This window comes from Oryctolagus cuniculus, chromosome 8, assembly GCF_051225735.1.
Source record: "Oryctolagus cuniculus isolate XC-2025 breed Fujian yellow rabbit chromosome 8, ASM5122573v1, whole genome shotgun sequence".
Lineage (NCBI taxonomy): Eukaryota > Metazoa > Chordata > Mammalia > Lagomorpha > Leporidae > Oryctolagus > Oryctolagus cuniculus.
Genome location: NC_142874.1, coordinates 120632511 through 120650388, shown reverse-complemented (window position 1 = coordinate 120650388; position 17878 = coordinate 120632511). Strand labels below are relative to the sequence as shown.

At 40.2% G+C, this 17878-nt stretch overlaps 1 protein-coding gene across 1 annotated transcript in view; it reads right to left on the bottom strand.

The window, feature by feature from the left end:
- Positions 1 to 15561: 15561 nt before the first annotated feature.
- BTC (betacellulin) overlaps positions 15562 to 17878 on the bottom strand; it is a 61130-nt gene continuing 58813 nt past the window's right edge. The window contains exon 6 of the mRNA XM_008267743.5: positions 15562 to 17818. The gene's annotated coding sequence lies outside the window, so the exon portion shown is untranslated. The remainder of the gene's footprint in view (positions 17819 to 17878) is intronic.

The following is a 17878-nucleotide window of genomic DNA, read 5'->3' as shown; positions in this document are numbered from 1 at the left end:
AGAGATGGAGACTCTGAGAACATCAGCATGGCATTGCAAGCCAGCCAGGAAATTTCTGGAGGGACTTCTTTACAACACTCCATTGTGCTAAGTTTAAACCAATTTGGATGTTTAATTAGTTTGTTTATCCCCTTACTAGCAGATGAGCATTCAAGAGTGGAAAACTGATTAGTTATGGACTAAATTAATTTATTAGATTTTTTCTCCTGCACAAGCAATTTAGAGTGTGGATTGCATATCCTGTTATTTTTTTTCTAACCAAAACCAGAAGAAATTTGCATTTCTTTTCAAGGCATGCACAGCCTTTCTTAGAGTGAAGATCCGTATTCTGTATTCATAGCCTCTGAAACACTATTGATTTGTCGTAACTCCACACCATGAAAAATCTGTATTTTCATCAGTGATGTATAATTTACACTAACGGGACACCTTAACTTGGATGCTGTACAGACGAGCTGAGAAGCTGAGACTCCAGGATGCTCAGTGGAGCCTCTCTGTTGTTTCTGAAGTCAGTTCCCTCTTGCCCTGCCCCTTGCCATCATGAACACAGCATTTCCATGTCCTGTCTTTCTCAACAGCATCAAAGGGCTTTATCTCCTGTTCTCCTTTATTCCCAACTATATCTAGTGTCAAACCTGTTATTTTATTTTTTTCTTTCAAAGCATCTCTAGGTGTTTCCTCTCACCTTCCATTCCAACATCATGAAACCTCCAATCATCTCCTCTTTTCCTTCTGGTCCAATATCTGGCCCTTTAGTCTGTCTTAAATCCAGTGGGCCTACCTCTTGTGATCAGGATCCATGTCAAGATCTGCACTGGATGTCTGAAGCCACAGGTAGTGCAGAATGCTGAATTTCTTGTGTTTTATCTCATATACACATAAACAAATTTAACACCTTTTTCATCAAACCTAAACACTTATGCACTGTGGCAGTAACTTTTGCAATTTCCATGGAAAGATTTGCTTATCATTTTTTCTTTTTTGACAGGCAGAGTTAGACAGAGAGAGAGAATGAGACAGAAAGGTCTTCCTTTTTCGTTGGTTCACCCTCCAATGGCCACTGCGGCCGGCGCACTGTGCCTATCCGAAGCCAGGAGCCAGGTGCTTCCTCCTGTGTCTTCCATGTGGGTGCAGGGCCCAAGCACTTGGGCCATCCTCCACTGCCTTCCTGGGCCACAGCAGAGAGCTGGACTGGAAGAGGAGCAACCAGGACAGAATCCGGCACCCCAACCAGGACTAGACCCCAGGGTGCCAGTGCCGCAGGTGGAGGATTAGCCTAGTGAGCTGTGGTGCTGGCCAGATTTGCCTATCATTTCTTAGCCACCTTAGTACATGACTCTCTTTCGTTATTCAGTCAAGGACTTCTAATTTAGAGGAAGTACTTTATGGCTTCTTTTGGCATATCTGTATTGCCAGTATCAGCACTACTCTTGCATTTTGAGGCCATTACTAAGTTAAACAAAGGTTACTTGAACACAAGCACTGTGCAGGGAGTAAATACAGTAGAAGCACAACTGATGGTGGCCAGGGGCAGGGGGCATATAGAGTGTGGATGCACACTGATGACTGGAATCCTGGGCAGAACAGAGTGAGCACAGCACACAATGTCATCGTTCTACTCAGAACAGAGCACAAGTTAACATTTCTAAAGTATTTATTTCTGGAATTTTCGTTTGGTGCTTTTGGACTGTTGCTGGCCTCAGGTAAGTGAAACTAGAGAAAGCAAAACCATGTAAGGATTAGAGTGGTTCTTCCTGAAGCTATGATTCAGTATCTCTCTCAAATACTCAGAACTGGTCTTCTCCTTCACCTGGACATTTTCATAAACTCCAAGTCCATTCCTAGTTGCTTGCAGGATTCCTCTACAAAGATGTTTTCAGAAACTCAAATCCAATTTTTTTAACCAAAAGCATGATCTTTTCCTCATCCAAGCCCCCTGTCTTCCCTTTCTGTTCCTACTTATGTCTCAGTTAACCATCCCAAGAGCTCTGTGGTCACCAGTTTGAAAGCATCAGTCTTCTATAACCATTGTCTCCCTCACACCCTCAAGTACAACAAATCACAAAATCATGTGGTCACACTCAACGAAACATCCTCAGTGTATCACAGTCTTAACTTCTCTACCTCCCAGTTGTGGCTTCTATGATTTATTCTGCCTCTTTCCATTAGCTTCCTGGTTTGTTCTTCAGAACACCTGCAGAATCATCCTCCTAAACCATATGACTTTACCATATCACTTGCTTTCTCAAAATCTATCATCTTTCTCATCCATTAAATTACAAGAATCCTTGGGGGAGTACTGTGGCACAGTGGGTTAAAGCCCTGGCCTGCAGTGCCAACATCCCAAATAAATGCAGGTTCGAGTCCTGGCTGCTCCACTTCTTATCCAGCTCCCTGCTAATGTGCCTGGGAAAGCAGCAAAGGATAGCACAAGACCTTGGGTCCCTATACCCATGTGGGAGACCTGGAAGAAGCTCCTGAGTGGCTTTGGCCTGGCCCAGGCACAATTGTTGTGGCTAGTTTTGTTGCTTATCTGAAATCCAAATTTAACTGAATGACTGCATCTATCTAGAACACTGTTCTGTGCAGCATTCTCCAAATATGTCCTGCACTTACAAACCTGTGTAGTCCTTTTATGATGGTATGCTCTTCAAAGGAAACTCTTCACACTCTGCTTTCATGTCTTGACTGTCATCCACCCACAGATCTCTTATGAACCAATAAGATCCAGCTCTTCTTCCGGTCTTAGACAGGTCTTAAATAAAGTTGTGCAGTGAAGTGGACTTCAGACTTTCCACTCCTTTTGCCTGAATTGTCCTCTATTAAAGAGAGAATTCTTTTGATGTAACTCAAGGGGATTGAAGGCAGAAATGCTCGGCTATCATCATAATGCCAAGGTATTAACTTTCAAGAAATAGATTTTTAAAAATGTGCTAATGAAAGGGATACAGATTCCTCTTGGGAAGTATGATGGAGAATTCCTTTTTTTTCATTTTTTAACTTTTATTTAATGAATATAAATTTCCAAAGTACAGCTTATGGGTTACAAGGGCTTCCCCCCCATAACTTCCCTCCCACCCGCAACCCTCCCCTTTCCCGCTCCCTCTCCCCTTCCATTCACATCAAGATTCATTTTCAATTCTCTTTATATACAGAAGATATTAAGTAAAGGTTTCAACAGTTTGCATCCACATAGAAACACAAAGTGAAAAATACTGTTTGAGTACTAGTTATAGCATTAAATCACAATATACAGCACATTAAGGACAGAGATCCCACATGAGGAGTAAGTGCACAGTGACTCTTGTTGTTGACTTAACAAATTGACACTCTTGTTTATGGCATCAGTAATCACCCTAGGCTCTTGTCATGAGTTGCCAAGGCTATGGAAGCCTTTTGAGTTCACCAACTCTGATCATATTTAGACAAGGTCGTAGTCAAAGTGGAAGTTCTCTCCTCCCTTCAGAGAAAGGTACCTCCTTCTTTGATGACCTATTCTTTCCACTGGGATCTCACTCGCAGAGATCTTTCATTTAGGTCATTTTTTTTTTTTTTTTTGCCAGAGTGTCTTGGCTTTCCATGCCTAAAATACTCTCATGGGCTTTTCAGCCAGATCTGAGTGCCTCAGGGGCTGATTCTGAGGCCACAGTGCTGTTTAGGACATCCGCCATTCTATGAGTCTGCTGTGTATCTCGCTTCCCAAGTTGGATCATTCTCTCCCTTTTTTATTCTATCAGCTAGTATTTGCTGACACTAGTCTTGTTTATGTGCTCCCTTTGGATCTTAGTCCTTTCATTATGATCAATTGTGAACAGAAATTGAGATGGCATTGGTACATGCCACCTTGATGGGATTGAATTGGAATCCCCTGGTATGTTTCTAACTCTACTGTTTGGGGCAAGTCAGCTTGAGCATGTCCCAAATTGTACATCTCTTCCCTCTCTTAATCCCACTCTTATATTTAACAGCGATCACTTTTCAGTTAAGTTTCAACACTTAAGAATAACTGTGTATTGATTACAGAATTCAACCAAAAGTATTAAGTAGAACAAACAAAAAAATACTAAGAGGGATAACGTATTAAGTTGTTCATCAACAGTCAGGGCAAGGGCTGATCAAGTCACCATTTCTCATATGTTCATTTCACTTTAACAGATTTCCTTTTTGGTGCTCGGTTAGTTGTCACCGATCAGGGAGAACATTTGATATTTGTCCCTGTGGGGCTGGCGTATTTCACTCAGCATAATGTTTTCCATATTCCTAACAGGGATCACTTTTCAGTTAAAATTTAAACACCTAAGAATAATTGTGTGTTAATTACAGAGTTCAACCAATAGTACTAGAACAAAAAAAAAAAATACTGAAGTGGATAAAGTATTACATTGTTCATCAACAGTCAGGACAAGAGCTGATCAAATCACTGTTTCTCATAGTGTCCATTTCACTTCAACAGGTTTCCCCTGAATTCCTTTATTTTTCAAAGATTTATTCATTTGAAAGAGTTACAGAGAGAGAGGGAGATACACACATACAGAGAGAGAGAGAGAGAGAGAGAGAGAGAGAGAGAGAGAATCATGGGGCCGGCGCTGTGATACAGTGGGTTAAAGCCCTGGCCTGAAGCGCTGGCATCCCACATGGGCACCGGTTCTAGTCTTGGCTGCTCCTCTTCCAATCCAGCCCTCTGCTATGGCCTGGGAAAGCAGTAGACGATGGCCCAAGTCCTTGGGGCCCCTGCACCCACATGGGAGACCCAGAAGAAGCTCCTGGCTCCTGGCTTCAGATCGGCGCAGCTCTGGGTGTTGCAGCCATCTGGGGAGTGAACCAGCAAATGGAAGACCTCTCTCTCTGTCTCTACCTCTCTCTGTACCCTGTCTTTCAAATAAATTAAAAACAATAAATCTTAAAATAAAGAAAATCATGCATCCACTGGTTTACTCCCCAGGTAGCCAATAGCCAGTGTTGGGCCAGGCTGAAGCCAGGAGCTAGGAGCTTCAGCCAGGAGCCAGGAGCTTCATCCAGATCTCCCACAAGGGTTACAGGGGTCCAAGCAGTTGGGCCATTTTCTGCTGCTTTTCTCAGGCCATTAGCAGGGAGCTGGAGCAGAAGTGGACCAGATAGGACTCAAACTTGCACCTGTATGGGATGCTGGCATTTCAGACAGTGGCTTTACCTGCTACACCACAATACCTGCCTGGAGAATGAATCTTTTTAATGGTGAGAGTTGCTTGATTAAATATTTAATACAGAGATAGAAGAAACTTCCATGTTTCTTAACCTTGCCAGAGAGGGGTAGAGAGGAAGCCAGCAGACCCTGAGACAAAGCTCATTCTTTTTGTGAAAAGATACAGCCAGGCACAAGGGTCAAGGTCGTCTGTGTTCATGCAGAAGCTGAGGAGACTCACTTTTATTGAGAAAGGACCTAGGGAGCATAGAGGGAAGAGGGAATCTGAAGGGAGCAATGGATGGCTAAAGGGAGAATCCTGTGGGGGCGAAGCGGGGAAAAGGAGTTGCTCTGAAGGATGGGAATGATCCTGATTTGTTCAAATTCCTCCCTACCCATTCCTATCTGGAACAGTTTGGAAAGAGGACCCACAATCTCCTCAGAGCTGAAATGAAAACACTCCATGGGTGTCCAGTACACATTTTTCTTTAACGCAAAGTGGGTAAAGCAGCACCCAGAAGAAGAAAAGGAATATCCCTTACATCCAAGTTCTAAGCTAACCAAGCTCTTCCTCCAGGCAGGGTATGGGATTACTCAAAGCATCTCCACACGGAGAGCACCCAGCAGGAAAACACTCAATTTGATTTCAGCTTGATCCTCCCTGGAAGATGCTAAAGACAAAAAAGCATCAGAAATATGAGAACTGCATCATGGATGACTCCATATCGGTACTTAATACCTTCTGCCTTGTTTTTTCAGAGAAGGGTGATTTATTGAGGATATGCTGGGTGGCCCAGTGGGCGATGTTAACACATTGCACATGTTTACTGCTAGAAGTTGCATAAATCTATCTCCCCTCCAAGGAGTAGCTGGGCTTTCGTGAGTCTAAGCTTAGGATTTTTTTGGCAAAACGAACGTTACTAGCTTTTGTTTGACAATTGTAAAAGGAAAATTGCCAAAGGAATGAGGGACCAAACTGATGAAACCACAAGCGAGAATTTGTGTCTCAACTCATTCAATTTTATTTCCTAATAAAATAAAAGGACTGGACATTCTGGGCTTAGAGTGTTGAAAAACTGAAAGCAACACTAACATCAGCTGACTACAGAAAGAGCAGCAGGGAAGAGGCGACTGGTGATTTGTGGCCACGTTGCAGCTCTTAGATCCCAATAAGTGCTGATTAATGGGTACCCACAAGGATAGAGCGTGGCTGTCTGAAACGCTGGGGAGCACCATCTATAGCTGAGCTTGACCTGGAGGTAAAACAGGTGCTAAAGGATCTCTGTGGCTTGGAGCAGAGCACTTGGCCGGGGCAATGAGGACCCCACTCCAGTAGGTAGTGCTACAGCTCTGAGGGCCTCAGGACCCCTTGCAGGGTGAACAATTCAAAAAGGAGGCTGGGGCCTTGTCTCCTCGGCAATACAATTACATTTAAAGTCTCCATCAGTTAGTCTCCTTTCTGCCTCTCATTGTCTGCTTTCAATCTATTTTGGTTTCTCCTACGCTAAAAACAAGAATCATAACTAATGCAGTGCATTCTTTAAACCCCATATCGTCATGTGCTGGGCACAGAGCACATTCTCCATAAATATGCGTCCCCCCAGGCACTGCCATAGTCAGTTCCACTAATGCTGCTTGAGTGATTTCTGTATTGCAGGCGCTCTATTAGGGCCAGGAACAGCTATGTTATGTGTGGGGCCCAGGGCCAAATGACAAGGCTGGGTTCCTTGTTTAAAAGCAGCTCAGAATTTCAAGAGTAGGGCTGTTCAAAGTCCTGGGCCCTGTGTGCTGCATAGTTTGTATGCCCGTGAATCTGGCTCTGGCCAGGGGCTTTCATGAGCTCACCATCTGTGGGGTGGGTATTGCCATACAAAGTTCACAGATTAAGAAACTGAGGGTGAAGAAATTTATGCAATTTATCAGAAGTCTTACTGCTAGCAAGGAATGCGTTTTACATCAAAACTCAATCCTAAGGCCTCTGTAGTAAACCTGTAGAACATTGGTAGGAATAATGAAAATGTAAAATTCATTAGGTCCCAGTAGAGATTCTGTTAGTTTTTTGTTTATGGAAAATTGCCTGTTAATTTTAGTCTCCTGTCCTGTCTTTTATCAACAGGGCTGGGATTAGAGTGAAAAGAGTGAGGCACTCACTTGCTATAGTCCAAAATCTAAGGTGGTTCCAAAGTCTCAGGAACCAAGATAAATAATACACAATGTGATATGTTTTTAAAACCAAAATTAATGAAAAAAGTCACAATGAGCAAAATATCAAAACTAAGTACAGACAGATAATAGTTCTTTTACAACTTCATATTATTATGCAATGAAAATATTGCAGGTCACAGACCCATAGCCACCAAGCCCCCAGCAGGTTTATGAAGGTTTATGAAAATGTGTGAACAGAGTATACAATGCAAGGCTATACATAGGGTCATGGCCTTTGATTAGAGAAATTTCATTCACTTTTTCTAGGTGGTCCAAAATATAAGTGGATTTTTGAGAAGCGTATTAGAGGCTATATATACCAGGCTCCAGTAAGTCTGGCATGATCCAGTTGACAACTAATTATATTCTTGAGTATCAACGTATATAATGCCATGAGTTGTGATGTAGTTCACATGGTACAAATCACTAACATACATCCACTCCACCTATAAAAGTCTTGAACACTGTTTTGACTGATGGCAGAATATACTCTATTTGGAAGAAGATGCTCCACTTGGGCGACAGTATGTACTCTTCCAGTCATCATTGCCTGTGTGAATATTGCACCAGGATACTTCCTAGACTGCCTTTGGTGTCTGGTTTCCTCTAGTAGTTGCCACTTCTCAACCAACTGAAGTTGCTCCTGTGCCTTTATCCACACTAACCGAGGTACTTGACTGTCTTCTCACCTGTACTTGGCTCTCAGGTCTGTTTCTCTAGGCTTGGATCTATGTCCCTTCTTCTGAGAAGTCTCTTCTAATCTCTTCAATCTTGAATCCATACTAACAAAGCATTGTTTATGTAAAACCTCATCATTTTGACTGGCCATTAGGGCACACATTAAATCTAATTCATCTTTTTATCCTTAGCATTTGGCACTATGTTATAACTCTGGTAGATGCTAAATATTCACTAGATGAATAAATGAACTACTCAACTGTTTTTATAATGGCTATTGGACAATATGTGCTCCTCATTAAAAAAATCACATGGCCTCTTATTTTTCTTTTAACTTTCCCCTGAACTCAGAAACATTTGTGTATCTGGCCATTGTCTGCTTTCAGTAGTATTTAACTAAATTAGAATCAAAGTGTTTCGTGAAAATGATGCTTGATTTGAAACATGTAACCACCGTCATGTGAGGTAATGTTAGTATCATGAAAAGAAAGAAGATACTGCTGTTGCTGTTGAAATGTGATTTTAAATGTATTGGAAAGATTTATAATCCCGAGATCTTCTATTTTTAAAAAATTACTATTTTGTGATTATCACTTTCAGTTCATGCCTAAGTGATGATAAATTCCATATTGATGGAATCTAAGGTCACAACATTACATTGAATTCAAAAGATGTGAGCAATATAGAGTGAATAGTTATCAAATATTATTAAATTGGTTTGTATAAAGCTTTACTACTTATGAAAACCTCAGGAGTAACCAAGTTTACTTCTTCATAACCTATGTTATATGAAAAAATACTTTGATCATACCCAGTTGCACTATTCTCTGGCAAAAAAGCACACCTTGAGGGAGTGTGCACACTTCATTGCTCAATCTGGATGCATTACGCTCAATATCCTTCTCTTATATTTTAGGATATTTTAAGATTTGAGAAAAGAGAACTAAACCTGTCAAAGGCAGTTGAAAATTGAATTTCATTTACAAAATGAAGACAAAGTGCCTGGTTGCAACAGAATCCTCAGAATCTTATTTATGTCCCATTTTTCACCTTTTAAAATATTTCTATTTATTTTCACTTTGTTTAAGAGGAAGAAAGAGAGACAGAGAATGCTTCTATTTGCTCTTTCACTTCCCAAGTGACCTCAAAAATCAGGGCTGGGCCAGGCTTAAGCCAGGAGCCTGAAATCCTATCTAAGTCTCCCACATGGGTGTTAGGAACCCAACTACTTGAGTCATCATCTGCTGCTTCCAAGATGTGTATTAGCAGGAAGCTGGATCACAAGCAGAGTAGGCGGGACTTGAACCGATCAATGTAATAAGGCATATGGGCATCCCACGTGACAACTTAAGCACTGTGACCAACACCTGCTCTCACATTTTTCACTTTTTAAAATGTGCTGAGAATTTAAAAACTACAGCCTTAATAATCATTTATTTATCCACAGTGGGAGTCCAGACAATATATTTGTTTTATTTTCCATTTGGAATGATATATTTTGAGTGGTTTTTTATGTTAAAGTTGGAGATACCAAAGTTAGGAGAAAGCTATCATCTAGGAAATTTATAATATGAGGGTTGATTGTGAATATCAAGTAACAGAAGCTATTTTCTGGACCTGGCCCAAGTTATGTTTAAACCTCCCTTGATGCTGATTGTACAAGTAGTTGTGAATTCAATTCCACCTTCAAAAATACATTACATCTCTATATCAGCATAAACTAAGATGTTATTGGGACTTCATTGTTTTCAACAATGTTATAATTGTTCTTTCACAATTTTTTCTCATTGGGTGCTTTTTAGGAAGTAGTAGAGAAGGGATAGAGGAGGAATGTAGGGGATAAATGATGCAGTTTCATTGAGACAAGTCACTGAGTTGGAATTCTTCACCTAAACATGACTTGTTCCAATAGGAATAGAAATGCATTCCTTTCCATAAGGATCATGAATGCTTAAATACAGAGACCTCGCACTGTTTCAGGGCAATGACTCAACTGTAGGAAAGAATTCCTCATTTTCCGCAGGAGTGATTGGAGTGCATCATTATCATCACCATCACCATTGCCACTATTATTTTTAAAAATTAATTACTTAATTTACTTTCATTTTATTTGAAAGGCAGAGAGGTACAAAGAAAGAGAATGACAGACTGACAGAGATGGAAAGAGAGGGAAGAAGAGAGAGGAGAGAGATCTTTCGTCCACTGATACACTCATCAGATGGCCACAATGGCTGGGGTTTCCCTGGCCAAAGCAGGAGCCAGGAACTTCATCTGGGTTTCCCAAGTGGCTGGCAGAGATCCAAACAAGTGGGCCATCTTCTGCTGCTTTTTCCAGGCTATTAGCAGGGAGCTAGTTGGGAAATGCAGCATCAGGGGCCACAACCCATGCCCATATAGGATGCCGGCTCACAGACAGCAGCTTTAAAATGCTAGGCCACAACACTGGTCCCCAGAAGTGGTGTCTTAATTACTGTGCTCAATGTCTGTCCCACTAATATTATTGATCTTAGCAATAATAAACAACTAACATTTAATTTAACTCATACCTACAGAGTGCTTGAAATATCCCAGATGCCAGAGTAAGTAAGTATTTAACCAGCACCATCTTAGTTAATCTTCTCAATCGGCCCTGTTTATCCCTTACATTGACTCTGGGGATGAAAACATTATGAAGGTTAAGTAATTTGTTCATAGCCTCACACTGAGTAGCATACCTGGGATTGAAGTCCTGAGCTGTTTGAATAAAGATCTTAAGCTCATAACATTTGTATTAAGATTTGGAAGTGAGTTTGCTCATCCCCCACAGCATTTATTGAATGATGAAGAACACTGGCTTGGTGAAGAGTTCAGATATTTTAAATCCAGGGGGAGTTAGGAGGGAGAGCAATGTGGTACAGTACCAAGACCAGATGGTCTTTTGCACTGAAACAAAAACCAAACAAACAAACAAAAAAAGCACTGAGTATATGAATTTTTAGAATAGTTAATTCTGGCTTATTGAGCAAACAAAATGTCCCTAGAGTGTTAAAGAAAAAAGTACTGGAAACAGGTTTGTTTTAATTAGTTTAAACATCACAGGATTTCAAGTATGGTTTTAGAGAACAATTCAAATACGTGTTTGCTCTCACTTGTCGCTAAAACTCAGAATACTACAAATGACTTCCTAGCTTGGATTAAGGAGTTTCAAAATTTTTATTATTCTGTACACATCTTGCAGGAATAATTAAGCTTGCTGCAGCAAGCAACATTGAGAACTTCTGTGATTGTGAAGAATTTTGACTTTTAAATACACCAAAGAGAAAAAAAAAAAAACATGAAGAAAACAACACTCTTTTTTTTTTTTTAAAACTTTTATTTAATGCATATAAATTTCCAAAGTACGACTTATGGATTACAATGGCTTCCCCCCCATACCGTCCCTCCCACCCACAACCCTCCCCTTTCCCACTCCCTCTCCCCTTCCATTCACATCAAGATTCATTTTTGATTATCTTAATATACAGAAGATCAGCTTAGTATACATCAAGTATGGATTTCAACAGTTTGCTCCCACACAGAAACATAAAGTGAAAAATAATAGATTTTTTTTTTTTTTAAATGATGATGAAATCAGAGCAGACCTATTGTCATGTTTAATCCCAGTGAGAGTCAAGTTGGGAATTGATAATTTCTTTTTTTTTTTTTACAGAGGATCAGTTTAGTATGCATTAAGTAAAGATTTCAACAGTTTGCACCCCCATAGAAACACAAAGCGAAATATATTGTTTGAGTACTCGTTATAGCATTAAATCTCAATGTACAGCACATTAAGGATAGAGATCCTACATGAGGAGTAAGTGCACAGTGACTCCTGTTGTTGACTTTACCAATTGACACTCCTGTCTATGGCATCAGTAATCTCCCTATGCTCCAGTCATGAGTTTCCAAGGCTATGGAAGCCCTCTGAGTTCTCCGATTCTTATCTTGTTTAGACAAGCTCATAGTCAAAGTGGAGGTTCTCTCCTCCCTTCAGAGAAAGGTACCTCCTTCTTTGATGACCTGTTCTTTCCACTGGGATCTCACTCACAGAGATCTTTGCCAGAGTGTCTTGGCTTTCCATGCCTGAAATACTCTCATGAGCTTTTCAGCCAGCTCCGAAACACTCTTGAAGCACTTCTGCTGCATATATTGGGTTTTTGTTTGTTTTCGGTGATTTAAGCAATAATAATAAAACGTAGAGAAAAATGTCCTTCAAAACTATAGCTCCCAACATTTCTTTTAGAATATAAGTACTGGGGCTGGTGCTGTGGCGTAGTTGGTTAAGCTTCCGCCTGCAGTGCCAGCATTCCATGTGGGCATTGGTTCAAGTGCCAGCGGCTCCTCTTCTGATCCAGCTCTCTGCTAATCTCCTGGGAAAGCTGAGAAAGATGGCTCAAGGGCTTGGGCCCCTGTAACCCTGTGGGAGACTATATGAAGCTTCTGGCTTCTGGCTCTGGCCATTGCAGGCATTTGGGAAGTGAGCCAGCAGATGGAGGATCTCTCTCTCTCTCTCTCTCTCTCTCTCCTCCCTCTCTCCCTCTCTCTGTCTGTAACTCTACCTCTCAAATAAATAAATAAATCTTTAAATATATATATATATATATATAAGTACTGACTACAATTATTCATTAAACATACAAAAATCCACATTTTGGAATTTCAGGAAAAATCCTAATAACTTAGCTCTTGAAAACAATTGCTGATACAGTTTTTAGAGTTAAATAGTTTATATTCTTTCCTAATAGGACTTCAGACCCCTTCCAGCTGCAATTGCTGACAGTTTTTGGGGAAGAATGGGTTTATAGAAGTGCCAACTAGATGTTACAATAAGATACACAACTCCAGGATCCAAGAACATTAGCAAGCAGGCAAGAGTAGACTGTTTGCACGTTATGTTCTAACATTAACACTCAGCTGCCAGCAGTGGTCACATGGGAACAGGTTTCTTTGTAGAAAAATGCTTTGAAGCTTAGAAGAGTCTTTGAAGGAGAGCAGATGCCCAAATAGAGCTCCAATTCGTCAAGCATAGCAAAATAAAAAAAAAGTATAAACAAAGATTTTTTACACCAAAGCAACATAGTTATACTTTTTTTTTTTTTTGCTTTTGAGAGTCATCATTAAAATATGTAAATGATTCAGTCACAGGGGAAATCACCTAAATCTACCATATCCTGGGTTCTTCTGTTACTACTCAGCTGGTTTCATGTTTCAAGACTTTTAGGTTAAAAGTCTAATGACAGTGTTTTTTGGGTAACAACTTCTGGGGTAAGTCTTATTTTAAATTTCATGATACAAAGATTGTATCCACTAGAAGATTAGCTCCAAGAGGTAAGGGGTTTTTAATTTTATGTAACTGCTGTAGTCCCAGAACCTAATATACATAGCACATTTTAGGTACTTATTAAATACTTTTGGATAAATGAATGAATAATAACAATGTGCTGATGTGTTTAGCTCTCATAGGAAAGTATCTGCAGAATATGTCAAAATGAAGGGCCCAATAAGGCAAAGCTTTAGACACAGAAATATGTCCTTGGTGACCTTCATGAAAGTCGGCACCATCACGGTTTTATGTAAATAACATATATTTGACTCAAACTATTTTACTGTCCTCGATATAATATGTTTATACCCTGCTCAATAAGATAGAGTGTAAAACATTAATGATCTGAATAAATTACTTCAAGAAAGATAAAAATCTCTCTCCTGATCCAGCCCATCACTTTATCACATAGCATCACTGGGACCAGGACTATCTGACCTCACAGCTCATATGCCCACATACTCTATCCCGTCATGCCCAGGGCTGTTGGGAACAATGCATGAAACTGTTGATTGCTCTCTTCCTTTGTAGTCCCACCACTGCTACAGTTTTCAGAGGAATTCTGCAGCATTTGAAAAGAACTCAAGATGTATTTGAGTTTATCCAGGTTTGAGTATGGAGACTTTTATTTCTCACAGCTAGTCATCAGATCTAATTTGCTACAGGAGCCTACCTTGATACTTTCTTAGCCAGGTCAAGTCATACTCCTCTCTATTACCATAATATCTTGAGCTTCTTTCAGAACATCTCATTTATTTAGAATTCTGCAGAGAGATAGAACCTACACACTATACATATTGATAGATGAGGGGGAGCAGGTTTCTTAGGGTGATTGGCTAACGAGGAGTCTCCAATAGGCCACTTGCAGGCTGGAGACCCTGGAACACCACCACATGGCTCATTCCAAGTCTGAAGGCCTCAGAACCAGGGAAATTGAAGGCATAATTGTCATTTTGTACTTAAAAGCCTGAGAACCAGTGCAGTTCACTAGGTTACATCCTGGAGTCCAAAGACCAGAAAGCCTGGAGTATTGATGGCCAAGGCCTTAGGGGAAAAAAAAGTCTACTCCAGTTCCCAGAGAAGAGACTAACTTGCCTACATGTTCATTCTCTCAGTTGGGTCCCAGACAGTTGGTGGTACCTGGCCACAGTGAGGGCAGATCTTCCCTACATAACTCACTCGGAATCACATTTCAATTTCCTCTGGAAACACCCTCATACGTATATCCAAAATAAGGCTTTGCCAGGTTTCTAGACATCTCTTAATCCAGTCAAGTTGACACCTAAAATTAAATGTCATGAATCCAGATTGTACTGAAATCATCAGTGAGTTGATGTTTCCCCACTAAACTCCAAGTTTCTTGAGAAACCGTATCTTATTTCTCCTTAGCATTTGCCACAGTGGATGGCACAGTACCTGGAACACAGTGGTGCCCAATAAGTGCTTGGCAAACTCCCTGATTCCTCCACATGCTTCCCTGTATGGCGAAAATGGAAGTTTGTGGCTGGAAATGTTCCTGTAATACAATGAAAGGCTCTATTGTAAAATAAGAGTTTCATGATTTTCTTCACACACATTGTTTCTGCATTAACAGAATGTTGTTCAAAATCTCAGGATGCACCCACTTGATCAGAATCTTGGTTTCAGGTTACTAAAACACAGAGAACCAGCTGAAAGGAAGACTTTATTATAAAGATGCTCACATGTCTCATGGAGTGATGCCAGCCATGAGGCTAAAGTTTTGAATTCAAGTCTCTGAGATTCAGTCTTTTGGGAAATTATACTCTCCTATATTTCTCATTATCTGCCCAAAGCCTTTTTCTCACCACTGAACAGATTCCTTAATTTTTCTTATCCACTTGAAGCAAGGCTATAAAATGCACATTTTTATACCCCAAGAACCCAAAGAACACTGACTTCAGTTCAAGTTCCCAGCAACTCTGAAAATGACTTCAATTGGCCCAACATCATTAAGTGCCCACCCTAAACCAATCAAAAAACATTGAAAGTGGAGTTCAAAATACAACCAGGGTACCGGCCAGGCAGTCCCATGGGCGTCTACCATACTTTCAAGCCTTCAAAATTTTACAAAAAGTTTTCAAAAGCAGTAATGTTCAAATTTATTTCTATTAATAATTCATGGTATAATGGAAAATTCTCAAACAAAATATGTCCATTTTGTTTTAAAAATAAATTTATTTTATTACGTGATAATATTGACAGTTTACATAATCAAGGTCTTTTAGTACATGCAAAAACAATTATATAATACATTTTGTAAAGATACAAAAATCCTTGAAATTCTTCATTGGTTTGAGAATTTCAAGAAAAACATTAACTTTCCTGGATGAAAACAAAATTCCCAAGCCTGAACTGGCTTGAGAGATTCCATTTGTCAACCAACATCAGTCAGGTAAAGAGGAATTTATGGCATTGTTTTCTATTTTTAAATGCTCTAATGGGTATTTGTGTGTCAAACTCTTTTAGTATCAAAGAAGACTGATGAATGAACCCTAAAGAGACTTTTGAAAATCAAGCATATACAACATCAATCAGCTGGATATAATGTTGCTTCAGGGTTGACCATTAAGCCAGGAGAAAAAAAATAGACGTTGAAAATTATCAGTTATTTGACTGAGCTCTTCCTAGAAGTTGAGCTACTTCTATATTCTATGTAAGCACACTGCCAGCCTCATTCAAAACACCATGCATGCTAGAAAAGGGTACACAAGTTCAGCTTTGTCTGAATTCTCTGCTTCGCTTGGGCCATGGAGTTTCCATGGCAGAGCTGAATCACAAAGATTCTGGAAAAGAAGCAGCTTGACTGACAGAAACAAAGTACAGCAATTTGGGAAGATCTTCCATTAGTTTTTGGAAGCAGTTCATGTAATCGGTGTAGAAAGTTGCATATCCTATGGGATATCGGCTAAACAGATTTCACTCTTTCAGGTTTAAAGCTGTCTTTATCAAATATGCCATGAATTTGAAGGCACACTTGGAAAGCTGGTCCCCAGTAACACATGCTATGGTCATGGTTTCACTGCACCAACATTCACCTGAGAGTAATGCGCATGCTGTTGTTTAGAAGAACAAAGTGAGGATGTGGTTCCAGCCAGCCTCTGCCTGGGCCCTCTGGTGCAATCACTGACATATTTAGACTCTTCCAGTGCTGTTACTTGCACTCTACTGAGGGTAAACACTGGCCTGGGGCTTAAAGGACCAGAGGCATTTACTTCTCCATCTCTATTCATTACCACGGCTATGGGGCAAATCTGTTTGCTTTAAAAATAAGAATTTATTCATGTCACTGAGAATTTATAAAAAAACAAAGAAACATTAAAAGTTCTCTACAGAAAGCATGATGGAAACATCAACAAAGGCCAGATTCTGCAGGTCTGTTTTTCTGCGGGGAAGTGGCCTAGTCATCTCAGAATCATAGCAAAGCACAGTTCAGTACAAAATCATGGGCTGTATGATTGGGTTAAGTTGTGCCAACCCAGATTAACAGAAATGATGGTTATGAGCTCCAACTTTGAATTTGGGTAAATCTTGGTTCCAATACCAGTTCCATCAATTCTTAACTGTCTAAATCTGGATTTGATATTTAACTCCTTTGGGGTTGTTGTCATATCTGGGAAATGAAGACCACTGTATGTATCTCAGAGGTTATAGACAGGATGAAATGAAATAGTGTGTGTGAAATAATAGATTATAAACTCTGAGCATACACTAAGTGTTTGATAAGTGTTTACTCCATTCTTAATTCATATTTTAAGATGTATGTTCTTGGCTGGCGCCTTGGTTTGCTTGGCTAATCCTCCACCTGTGGAACCAGCACCCCGGGTTCTAGTCCCAGTTGGGGCGCCAGATTCTGTCCCAGTGTGTTCCTCTTCCAGTCCAGCTCTCTGTTGTGGCCCAGGAAGGCAGTGGAGGATGGCCCAAGTGCTTGGGCCCTGCACCCGCACGGGAGACCAGGAGGAAGCACCTGGCCCTGGCTTCCGATCGGCGCAGCACGCTGGCCATAGCGGGCATTTGGGGGGTGAACCAACGGAAAAGGAAGACCTTCTCTCTCTCTCTCTCTCTCTCTCTCTCTCTCTCTCTCTTTCTAACTCTGCCTGTCAAAAAAAAATTTAAAAAAAGATGTATATTCTTCCCCCCTCCTCAATTTGCCTGAAAGTGGAAGTGCATTGAAATTTTCCCTATTACTATTGCTACCTAACCAGGTACTTTTTTCTCAATTACTATACAATAATAATATTATTTTTATTATCAAAAAACAGTAACAAATAACACAAACTAAAGTTACAAATAAAAAGTAAATATATTATTTAAAATCCCTTTCTACTAGCTGTTTTCCTGAGACACGTTCTGTCCATTTTCAATTAAGCAAGGCATTTGCAGCTTCGCCATCAGCCTGGAGGAAACTTCATAGGCTGCAAGAATGGAGAAAACACAAGTGACATTCAAGGAAATGTGCTATGTACAAAGGATAA